The 12,485-nt window shown below is 56.7% G+C and overlaps 1 protein-coding gene across 1 annotated transcript in view; it reads right to left on the bottom strand.

Annotated features, from left to right (window-relative positions):
• Positions 1-12,485, bottom strand: part of Prkag2 (protein kinase, AMP-activated, gamma 2 non-catalytic subunit) — a 213,118-nt gene that overhangs the window by 199,944 nt on the left and 689 nt on the right. The gene's annotated exons all lie outside the window — the stretch shown is intronic.

Here is a 12,485-nt window from a genome sequence, read left to right as displayed (position 1 = left end):
TAGGCAGCCCGATACACAGCTGCATCCACAGCATGCATACAGCTGCGCGTGGCCACAGGCAGCCTGACACACAGCTGCGTCTGCAGCATGCACAGTTGCACACGGCCACAGGCAGCCCTACACATAGCTACATCTGCAGCATGCACACAGCTGCACGTGGCTGCAGACAGCCCAACACACAGCTGCACCCAGCCACAGGCACCGGGATGCAGCTGCATCCACCGCATGCACACAGCTGTGCATGGCCGCAGGCAGCCCGACACACAGCTACATCTGCAGCATGCCGCCCCGGCCTCCACACCGCAGCGACTCCCAGGATGAGAACTGGGTCAGAAGGCAGGTTTCTCCAGCCTGATGAAATCTAGCTCTCAGGAGTCAAAGGGAGAACGATAGAAACTGGGCAGAGTGACAGAAGAACAAGACAAAGGAGGAGGAGGAGGATGGAGCATGGAGAGGAACGAGATGGAGAGCAGATGACAAAAGCAATAACTCGACTGTGCCCCAGTGGCTCCAGCGCCCATCTGTTTCCTCTAGCTCGGCAGAAAAAGCCGTTTTCTTGTGGGGCTCTAGAGAAAGCATGCAGTTTGGAAGGCAGTATTACAAAGACTCAGGTAACTTGGAATTAGCTAAAGAGGACCACGGAGGGCCGCCGCCTTCCCGAGCACGCCTGGCACAGCGGCTGCACAGGGGAGTGACGCCAGGGTCGCTCCCGGCCACGAGGCCAGGGAGCAAAGCCAGTGTCGCAGACAAGGTCAGGCACGCTCCGAGCCGCACAGAAACCGGGGACCCTCTGCCTCTCAGAGCCACCAGGCAGACTGAAAAACAAAGCCAGCCGGACGTGTCTAGAAGTCCAACTATAAAAACACTTGGGAATAAACACCCTCCTCCTTGCACACGCTTTCTCGGGCTGCCCACCTCCTTCTGGCACCATCTGTCTGCTCGGCAGCGTGGTTCAGCATGTGGGCTCAGGTGCCAGACGGCTCCAGCTTGCGGCTGCCCTGCTGGGGGCGGGGGGCAGTCCCCCATCGGCAGAGCGGACACAATGGCGGACACCTCCATGCCGCTGCAGATATGGGCGGAAGGCAGCCGCTCGCCTGTGACCCTGACCAGCCCTGGAAGCCCCAAAGCTCGCTCCTCGGGGCCACGGAGGACAAGCTCCGTCTCTGCCTTCACCACCGCACTGACCCCTTGCTTCACGTTGCTAGGAAGGAACGGGACGGTACAGCCCTGCTGTCCACAGGGCTCAGGGTATTATGATGTGCCTCCTTCCTACTTCCCTCTTCAAGGCTGCAGGAGGCACTGCCCTCAACTACAAATCCCCCAGTAGGACTGTCTAAGCTAAGGGGCTAGATGGCCCAAGCCCGTGGCCTTGGCATGCCTGTCCCCAGCCTGTGGCTCAGCTCTGAAGGGTGGGCAGAGCCCTAGCTTCTCCCCACCTCGTCCTGGGCCCAGTCCCCTCAACCCCCACGGACACGGCTGGAGGGACCAAGAGAGGGAGGGAAGGGTGGAGGCAGGAGCCACAGAACAGTGGACCTCTGTGCCCCGATCCAACTAACCAGAGAGAGGAAATACTGGCGAAAGAACTGCGTCTGTCCCAAACGTGCACAGACATTTCAGGGGCTCACTCCCTGTGCCGGACCACGGACAGTCGGTGTTCACAGAGCATTTGCACTGCCCTGCAAGTCGCCGGCCCCGGCACTCATGGTTATACATACGCATGTTCTTTTTACAGGGATCCCTGGGTCTGGGAACCCATCCTCCTGCAGACACAGTCTTCTAGGCAGGGCCTGCGGGTCAGAGTCCCACCCACCACCCCGACTCTCAGCAGTCTCCCCTCAAGATGGGACTTCAAGTTCCTGACCCACGGACCCATTTCTACTCTCTCCCAGATGAAGGTTTGGCATCTTCAGCCTTCGGGGTCTTGAACTTGCTAAGCAGGGCTCTACCACTAGAGCACAAGCCCAGCCCCTTTGTCCTGGCCGTTCTGGGAGCTAGGGAGTCCCTTTCATCTGGGCCCGTCTGGACTGTGGTCCTCCTATTTAGGCTTCCTGCCATCACTGGGATGACAGGCAGGGGCCACTACACCCGTAGCTTTCTGTTGAGGTGGGCTGTCATGCACATTTTCTGCCCAGGGTTGGCCTAGCACCATGAGCCTCCCGATCTCCACCTAGCAGTGAGGATTACAGGTGGGAACCTTTGCACCCAGCAACGGTCCTGTTTATGAGGGCATTACATGAGTGCAGGCCGCATTCACACCCGTCCCCAGCATGCGGCCGCCCACTCTCGGCCCTCTCCAGGAGCTGGCACTGTGCGGGGACGCACAAGGGCCTCATCTCCTTCCTCCCTACTCATGAGTCTGGGTGCCAGGCCAGTCTCTGAAGGACTCGTCTCCCTTCTGGCACACTTGTCTTTTTGCTTGTCCCTTAGCACGAGGCCCACCTTACTCCCCCGGGGGAGACAAAGCAGAAAAGCAAACGACGCACATCAGATCCTAAGAGACACCATTTGTCTGAATTTTCCTCTTTTCAATATCTGGTGTCCACAAAATTTGTAAGTCATCCATTCACTCTGATTCTCTGGAAAGAAGCGCCTACCCTTGGCTGTGCGTGCAATCTACAGCCATCTGAGATCTGTTCTCGCCACCGACCTAGCTTGACTTCCTTACCAGCCCCTGTGTCGTGGGGGGCAGGTCAGAGGGCGGGGGACCCTAGGGGGTCAAGAGGTGGCAAGGAACAGATGATGCATGGCACACTCCACAGAAGCCACGGCCTAATCAGAGACAGGTAATGTATCCAAAAAGAAAACTGATTGGAAGCCGAAAGAGAGGCAAGGCAGAGGCAGCGGTGGGGCCGGGCGGGCAGGGCCCAAGCCCACACCTTCCCAGAGACGCGGAGTAAAGAGCCCTGGCACCCACAGGACAGCCAGCTACAGAATGTTCCAGACACCCAGCGGAGGCTCTGTTGTGACTGCTTCATAACTTTCTTCTCCCTGTCTGTTCTTTGCCCTTGTGGACAGGCGAGGATCGGTGCTGGAGCGTGACCCTCGGTGGAGGCCGCTCAGCGCCTGCAGGTAAAACCGGAATAGTCTACCGGGCCTCACGGCGTGTTTTCGAGAACAACGAGTCCTGTCTGCAGCCTGAGGGCTGGGCACCGCCGTGGACCACAGAAGAGGCGGCAGTGGAGGGACTCGGGCAGATCAAGGTGCCTGGAGCCTGTTCAAGCAGAACTGTGTTTAGGCGCCTCCTGACCTCGGATCTGAGAAGCAGATGCGGGCCAGGCCATTGAGCTCCCACCTGTAGCCTTGGGAAGGCTTTCCGTTGTCCCAGAGTCCCTGAAGCCCAGCCACTCAACCTCTCCAGGCTGGTCCAGGATGCAGCACCCCATCTTTCTGGCTTCCCGGGGGCCACCAGGCGCCCTCCGGGTCACTGCCCATCCTGCAGTCCAGTGGCAAGTCAGCTGGCCATGGCCCTCCCTGATCAGAACAGCAGTACCAGTGCAGCAGTGCTGTCCAGCCTCTCCCCATCTAAAGCAGAGAATATTCTATTACCTGAGCCCAAGGTCACTGAAGAAACCTCAAAGCGCACTGGACAGGTAGAGTGGGAAAAAGACAAATAACCTCTGTTCTCCTGATGCTGGCTTCTCCCCAGGGGCAAACAATCTCAGCCATTCACTGATCTCGGGTGGCCCAGGATGCTAGCAAGCACCCAGCTTTGGGGGGACCCCGCTTGGCAACCCTGCACCCCTCTCCTATCCCTGGGACAAATCACCATTCTCAAGGTGCTGGAGTCAAATGGAGGCCTTCACCTCCAGTCCTCCTTAAATGTACACACGTGTGCACAGAGCTACAAATCACCCGGATCACTTCCACGGTGTGCAGTAAGCGGAGGCTGCGCCAGTTCATGACACCGGTATGTATCCCTGCGTGGCATGTGCTGACGGATCCAGCGGTTTAGTTACTGGTTTGTGAACTGTATACAAGTCCTTCCCGACCTTGGCTGTGGTCTTCCGTGGCCTTCCGTGGCCGCAGCTCTTCCCACTCACAAGCATGCAGTCTGTTCTCACCTCCAGCATCGGAGCCAACAGCTGGAGGAACGCTTCCGTCTGAGACGCGCTCTCCACTGCTGCCCAGGCTGGCCACCGTGGAGCCAGTGGGGCAGTGGGGATGGGGATGGGCAGGAGAGCAAGGACGCTCTGGATCCTCCACTGGAGCGAGCCCCCACATGAACACAGAGACCAAGTGTTCAACCAACACTTCCTAGCACAAAGAGCCAACGGTGAAGAAGAACACGCTGGCTGGTCTGATGATGTGAAAGTGATCGCTGTGAACTGGTCTGAGGGTGGCTGTGTGTCCCGCTCAGTCCCGTGGCATCCGTCCACCCACTCAGCATGACGGCACAGGACAGGCCTGTGTAAATATAGGGGGACCCGGGTCCCCAGTAACCTGAGGGCCCGCATCTCCCGATGCATGCTTTAGTGATTCTTCCAGCATTCAGTCATTGGGAAACAAAAAGTTAGAGAATTCTTCCTAGCATAGGACTCTGACGGTTATAGGTATATTTGAAATGAGAAGGGTCAAGAAACACCTACAAAGATCAACTACAAAGGGGCTGAATGCAGAGTAGAGGGGGCCTGGTCACCCCAGCAAGCCACCAGGAGCAGCCAGAGATGGGGAGCCCAGCCGTGGGAGCGGCCACCACGGTCAGGACCCGCTGACCCGCTGTCCGTGTTCAGCTCTGATGGTTCACAGGACACCAGACAAGGCTGAGCAGAGAGGTGGAAATGCAGGGAGTCGCAGGAGACGCTTCCCCCGGCAGATGCCACGGGAGTCACCAGGAACCTTGAAGAACCAGGCCTCCCTCTCTCTCCTTCCTTCTTCCTTTCTTCCTTCCTTCTTTCTCTCTCCCTCTCCTCCCTTCTTTCTCTCTCTCCTTCCTTCCTCCCCCTCCCCTCTTTTGCTGGTCCTAGGGTTTGAACTAAGGGCCTAGGCACTGTTCCTGAGCCTCTCTGTGCTAAAAGCTAGCACTCTACTACCTGAGCACCACTTATTGGAGACAAGGGTCTCACAGACTTTTCTACCTGAGCTGGCTTTGAACCCTGATCCTCAGATCTCAGCCTCCTGAGTAAGCTAGGATTACCGTCATGAGCCACCATCACCCATCCAGACTTCTACAGTACAACAGCTAATAATATTTCATGTATGAAGTCCAACCCTGGGACAGACTGACTGAAGAGACAAGGCGAGATGGCTTATATCAACATTCACATCTGGCCAATCAAAACTGCTCCATAATGCCTATCTAAACCAGACTAACAACGGCGACAGCAACAGTAGCTGATAATCGGTACTACATTGTAAGACTGATGAAATAAAGCTGAGCTGCGCAGACAATAGTGCTCCCTGGGAAGCCTTCGCAGGCAGGATGCTGTTGGCCCAGGACATGGAGCTGGTGCTGGCTTCAAACCCAAGACTGGGGCCTGCTGGTGGGACTGGTGCTCTGAGCACGTGGAGCCTGTCTGACCTTAGAAACAGAGAGACCAAACTGCCTTCCTGTCCCCACCTGTCTGCATCCCCGCCCCAGGACGGGATCAGGGGGAGGTGCTCCAGACAGTCACGGGCCTGGGGCCCACACTTGCTTTCACCCAGCCCCACCACACTAGGGAGCAGGAGGTAGTTTAAGGAAAGTCCGGGTCTTGCAGGAAATGTAGGCAGAGCTGCACGTAGAGGAAGCAAAGGCCCCGCATGATGCCGTGGCCCACCGTGTCCGGCCAGGCCAGAGCAGGCCCTGTCCACACACAGCTCCTGAGCTCCTCCTCAAAACGCTGTGCCCCGGGATGGACGGACAGAGACAGGAACTGTGGACGGCTGCCCGTGCTCCCAGGGCAGGGGCCCTGCTGAAGTAGGTTCCAACCAGGTGGCTTTCGCCTGCAGTTCTAGAGGCCAAGGTCAGGTCAGCTGCACCCATCTCCTGCCCTCCCTCCCACGGGAGAGGAGGATCCTTCTTGCTTCTCTCTCCTACCTTCTGGTCTTCCCACATTCCTTGGCCTGTGGCAGTATCCCTCCACTCTCTGCCTTCAGTTTCCACATGACCTTCTTCCCTCTGTGTTGCTGTGCCTGAATTTCTGTCTTACAAAGACATGGGCAGATGGTGTAAGATTTAGGCCTGCCCTAATAATCTCGTCCCAACGTATGTCTTTATTCCATCTGCAAAGGCCCTATGCAAACGAGGTGGTAAGTTGGGACTCCCGCTTTGCAGAAAACACAATCAGCTGGCCTCACACCTTCCACAGCTGCGACAGGACCCAGCATAAGGGCACAAACGACCCATGGGCTACCTGACCCACAGACATGGGGCAAGCCAGGAACATGGCCTTTCCAATTCTCCAGCTCTCCACCATTATGTACCCAATGAGGGCGTGTGCCCTTTCCACAGCTCCTCTCCCCAGCAAGAGGCCACATGGCCGCCGCCCTCCTGCGGGTCCCCACAGGACAGCAGAGTGGCTGGGCTTCCCACAGCCGCAGGGGCTCTGCTTCTCAGAAAAAGGTTACTGAGAGCAAACTGGTCTCTGAACATTCATCAGCAACTCTGCTGCCCAGCCTGAGTACACCAAATCACCGAGACTTTGGCAGAGGCCCCAAGGCCCAGAAACAAGCCGATTGGTCTCTGGCTAGCCATGAGTCTGGCAGAGAGGGCGTCCTGCCAACAGGAAGTAAAGAACGGGGATGAAATTATTTTCAAAGTAGGTAGTAGAGGGAAGAGATGAGGGCAATTCCGACTGATAAGCAGGCCAGCGCTGGGTGGGAGGGGAGGGGGCTGGGGATTTAACCATTTCCTCTGCCCTGGCTGCTGAGCAGGCACACCCAGCCACAGGGGGTCTCGGGTGGCTGAGCTTAAGGAACACAGCCCGCCCTGCCCTGCCCTCACCCCTCACGTGGCCCCTCTGATCCCTTAAGAGCCCAGTCACAGCTGGCTAGCCAAGCAAATGAAGGGCTGTTTCAACTTGGCTGCTCAGCGATGTACCGGCCTCTGCTTGGTCCACATTGAAAAGATGCTGATGAGATTTGGGGGTTATCAAGATGGGTGAAAGAAAGAAATGGGAGACACCTGGTGTTTCACGGTGGTCATGTGTATGGCTCATTCTGGGGCAGAGTGAGGATGGGTGGAGGAGCCACGAGCAAAGAGCCTGGGCTTGGGAGGGCAGACGCTCCCCCAACTGGCCGGCCTGGTGAGAGGCCAGAGCTCCCCAGAAACGGAGAAGAAAGGTGCCCAGAAGTGGAAAGTCCCTGGCAGGGAGCTGAGCAGATCAGAGAGGGACAGTGCAAAGAGTAAAACAGCCAGGAAACAGCATCCTTGCAGTTACATGTTAGACATGAATAACAGAGTTATCTGGAAGTTTTAGATAACACAGCTCTCTGAAAAGAGTTATGCACACGAAGTCCGAGCCGCTGAGAGAGAGCGCAAGGAGTTAAGTTTTCCCAAATCATTTCTTCAGCGCACCTCAGGCCAGTCAATTAATTACCTAGTGTTTAGTCAACTGTGACTTACACAGGCCACGATGGCCAGGGGAGATTCTGGCCAGGAGAGATGGGAGCCGGGGAGGAAAGCCATGCAAAGCAAACAAGCAGGGAAGACGGCTGCCTGGCTGCCTGGCAGACCAGAGGCCAGCCCTCCGGGGGCCTCAGCACAGAGGTGGCCGCAGGATCAAGTGTCTGCACTCACCGGTGGGCAGCCTTCCCACCACCAGGCTCCCATGCATGGAAAGCAGAGCAGGGCAGCGACGGCTAGACGAGAGCAAGGGCGCACACTGCACATGCACCTTCATGAATGGTCATCTGTAACCACCCCACAAGTGTGGGATTCCGCAAACCCATGGCTTTGCGTGTGCTCTGTGCTACTCTCCCATGTCCAGCCAGAGCAGGTCCAGGCTGCCTGCTGTGGAAGCGTGGAAGGAGGGAATCACAGCTAGCAGCCCTTTCCCTCCTGGCCTGTGCCCTCCACCAGAGCGCTCTGCCCAAGCTCTGGCACCACTCCACACCACGCCGGCTCAGCCTCTTCATGTTCCCAAGGAGAAGTAGTGTCCATGCTGCATCTGTGAGCCACAGCTCAGAACAGCCCTGCGGCTCAACACCAAGCAGCTGGGCTCCCAGAGGTCCCGAGAGTATACTCTGGGCCTGACGAGAGCCATGGGGACACAAGATACTGAAGAGCTGGGTCCAGAACCCTTCCAGTGTGGCCTAACAGGCTCACGCCACTTGAGCTACTCTGTTTGGAGGCCAAACTGAGAATCTGTCTTTATGTGGAAGCCAGAAATAGCCTGCCTTTGTTGAGAAGTCTGTAGCCAAGCAGACCTCCTTTGACTGACACCTAGAAAAGTAGAGATGATGGGTGGAAGATGGAGAGATAATAGGTAGGGTAGACAAATGGGTAGATAGGCAGATAGGTAAGTGATGGATGGATAATGGATGGGTGAGTAGACACAAAAAAGGAATAACTCACAGAAACAGAAGTGGACGAGGCACTAGCAGGGGGAAATTGGAAATCACATGTTCCAAACACCAGTCGGGACAGAGCCGTGGGTCTCCCCCTCAGACATTCTCATTCAGTTGTACGACTATTTAAAGATTAAAATTGTTTTAAGAAATTTTGACCCCATAGGTCTAGGCTGAGATCTAGGATTTCACATTTTAAACATTTAACATTTTACTTTTTTTTTAAACACACATTACTTAAGCTGCTCCAAGAACAGTGAAAAACAATGGAAAAACACTGCCTAAATTAGGCTAACCCAAACTAATTAAAGGCCCAAGATCCAAACTAGCCAAGGCCAAGGTCAAGGCTCACAGCTCTATGCTAACATCACCGCTTTTCCTTTCCCTAGAACTCCAGTCCCGGGTGTTCCCATGGGGTAAGGGGCAGGCAGGAAACACACCACCACAGGGCTCCACCGGCACCGGCACAGGGCACCGGCGGAGAGGCTGCGGACACCTCACCCACACAGAGGTGGGCATCTCCGCTTCGGAGTGAGGCTCCCGGTGGCCATGCACAGGCAGAGGCGACGTGACAACAGTCATGGCTTCACATCCTCTGCTTGCGGGGCTCTCATTCTACTCTCTCTCCAGTGAGCCTAACATCTGCAAAGATTTCTGGAGCCTTTCTCCCACAAGAGCCAAGCGTACATGCAGTCTATCACCAGTGTCCTACCCAGTGGTGAAGGATCGGACCCTGGCTGCCTCAGTGTCCCCACAAGCCCCTGCTTCACTCGGGTCCTTTTTCCTGATGCCCTCCCTCCCTACTCCCCTGGCTGCCAGCCCTGCCCCCAGCTTTCAGGCAGTACCAGAACCTACAACCTGGCATCCAATAGTCACTTGACTACAGCATGTCCACAAAACACAGGGATTTTAGCTTTCATAGGGAGGCTGCCTCCTCCCAGACCGGGGAATAATGTACGCTTGCTCTCAAAGCTGGATGCCACCCACAGCCACTGTTCCAGTGAATTAGCTAAAGCCATTCCCATCGCCCGCAACGTTGCCATTATTGCTCATTTATACCAGGGAAAAAGAAAGCGGAGGCAGGGCACGGGCGTGCCACGGTGCCCATCACTGAGGCGCTGGCTCCGGTCCAGGCCCAGCACCACTTGACTTCAACGAGCCTCCGTGCTCTGCCCACGAAGCAACCCATGCTGGCGTAGGAAGAGGCTGATGTTTAGCCTGCAAGACATCAGCCAATGCATCCTGACCCAGGGGCCGTTTTCCCATCCTCAGTGCCCAGCCGTCGGTCCTGTGCAGTTTAGAAGTGATTGAGCAGCTGTAGTCTCTGGCCAGCTACAGCCCCGCTGCCACTGGAGCAAACCGATCAGAGCCCAGAGCTATGTAGCCATTTCCCAACTCCACAAGCCACTGCTCTGCTGCGTGCTAGAGACGGCAGCCAAGGTCCAGCTGGACAGACAAGCTACTCAACACCGGAGGCCCTGGATGACACCAAGTGACCACACCTTCCAGTCCCAACATGTTTCGGAGCGACTCCTTGGAATCCGAACCATGCTCAGACACCACTGTCTCCCAACTCAGGCACGAGGAAGCAGATGTGAATCCTCCTGGGTGTGTGTGTAGCCCTCAGCACAAACACACACGGGTGTGAGGAAGCCCTGGTTTCCCCTCATTCCATGTCTCCAGACTATCACATCCACTGTTTCTGACCCCAGACAGCAGCAGACCTGCTGTTCCAGGCGTCCCCTCGCCCTTCCTCCCCAGCCCCTGCCCTCCCTATGGGCCCGCAGACCTTCACCCCACATGGTTTGAGGTCAGCTCATCAGCACACCATCAAGGCCCTTACATGCCACTCTGCCCCGAGTCCAAATAGCTTTTCTGGAACATTATTGCGTCATCTATTCATGGCGTCTAAGTTTAGACTCCATAGCTTAAGTCAGGCACTGCTGGCAGCCCAGTGGGGTGTGTGGATCCAGGAGGCCAGGAAAGTCAGCAGGTGCGCTCTGAACACAACTATGCCTCCCAAAATGGGGCTCATGGCTGCCAGCTACAACAACCACGTCACCCATGGTGGAGAGCTGTCTCAGGGCTCCTCCAGGGCCCTGCACTAAGCCCAGCAAGCCACCATGCCCAGGGAACTTGAGGCACAGAGATACTCAGGTGAACTTAAACAAAGGCCTAAGGAACAGAGCGCCCAGGGTCCCACGATGGGGATATACTAAAGGCTTCTCCGTGCTTTGGGGAGGTCTTTACTCCCTGTGCCAGGTGTTCAAAGCAAACCTGCATGAGAGCATACAGAACACCAACTAAACCGACATCTCACACAAGTGATAGGACGTTTTCTGAGTATAGCCCAAACTCTGCCCGGGGCAGATTCATACTAAAAACGTCCTATTCTTATCTGAAATCCCACTTTAACGGGACATCTTGTATTTGCGGTTATCATGTCTGCCAACCCTGTTTGCAAGGCCTGCTTGGTCTGGTCTCCAGTCCTCCCCAGGACCTCTGTCCTTACTCCCTTCACAGGACATGGCTTTCCCCGCTCTGGAGGCGGCCACTGCATCGCTCCCTCTGGGTGTACAGTTCCTCTGTACACTTGGACCGTAGCTCTCCCTCCTAACCCTCCATACAGCTGCTGTCCGCCCTGGTCAGCAAATGGCCTGGGATCACTGGTTAGCCCACACTTAGAATCCTTACTTTTCCAGCCAGGTTTAAACTCTCTCCTCTCCTGGCCCCATGACCAATGGGAAAGCATGAGTAGATGACGCAGCCCCCTCGTCCCCAGCAACCGTGGCGGGGAGGACAGAAGTCCAGCACATGGACACACCCAGATAACCACTGCGGAACAACTGAGTGACGACCCTTTGGGCAGAGGGCTGGGTCACGCTGAGGGGTCAAAGCATCCCCCCACAGCTGGCGCTTCCCACGTTCAATGTGACCTCTCTGTCCCTTAACTGGTTCTGAATTTTACCATTTCCACTGGCACTGCCCCCAGAAGTGTGTGCACACACACACACACACAGCACTTGGAACAGGCTTTCCTAAGCACTGCCCACTCACTGGACAATGTCACATTCCCGTCCCCTCCCTCCCTTTTCAAATGAGACACTCTAACCTGTAGGTAATAGCCACACTTTCCGTTGTAAAGAGCTTTACCGTAAATCATTTTATTTCAGTAGCCCTGTAAAGCAGGCCGCCCAGGGACGTTATTTCTCCAGGTAACAAGCAGGACGGGTGGCTGGCTGGTGATTACAGATTTTGGAAGCAATGCCTCATTTTCAATGCATAAATTCGGTTTAAATGTCACGTATCAGTGATGTAATCAGGATTTTTTTTTTCCAAATAAAACCCTGGTCGCCGTATTTGGGTAATGCGCATGGTGACCACACAGCCCAGTGTCCCTGGGCTTCCAGGGTGAGGGAGAGCTCCCCAACTTCAGGCTGCTCCTCCAGGCAACCATCAGACGTGTGAGGGGTTTACCTCCCTCCGAAGCTCCGGTCCGCACCCCGGGAGAGCAGGACGGCCTGGGCTTTGCTGGCAGAGAGCAGAGAGAACGCGTCCGGCGTCCCTGCCAGGAAGGGTCCCGCCCTGGGAGGATGTGGGGTCACAGCGCACCCCACTTTGCCCCAAGGCACGTGCGAGGCCCGGCGGAGGCCTCCTGCACCACCCAGCCCTCCGGGGTGAGGACCGGGCCTCAGGCCTGTGGGGGGCGGGAAGGGGGGGCGCACGACCCCGCCCCGCTCCTCCTGCCCCGCCGGACCAGCTCCACCGCACACACCGATCGATCCGCGTCGCCAAAGTCCAGCCCGGACTGCTGGCGTGGCCGAGGCTGAAGTTCGCCCCTAGCCCCAGAGAGCACAGAGGCCCCAGGGAGGAGCCCCCGGCCCCGCGCGCGAGCCCGACGCGTCCCGCGAACTGCTGGAGACGGAGACGCATTCGGGGCGCAGCGACCCGACTCCCCCAGCCCCGTCCCGCCAACCCCACCCCGCCGCCGGCCCTGC

The sequence above is a fragment of the Dipodomys ordii genome, unplaced genomic scaffold (assembly GCF_000151885.1).
Source record: "Dipodomys ordii isolate 6190 unplaced genomic scaffold, Dord_2.0 Scaffold101, whole genome shotgun sequence".
Taxonomy (NCBI): Eukaryota; Metazoa; Chordata; class Mammalia; order Rodentia; family Heteromyidae; genus Dipodomys; species Dipodomys ordii.
Note: the sequence above shows the minus strand (reverse complement) of the source record. Positions and strands in the feature narration are given on the sequence as shown.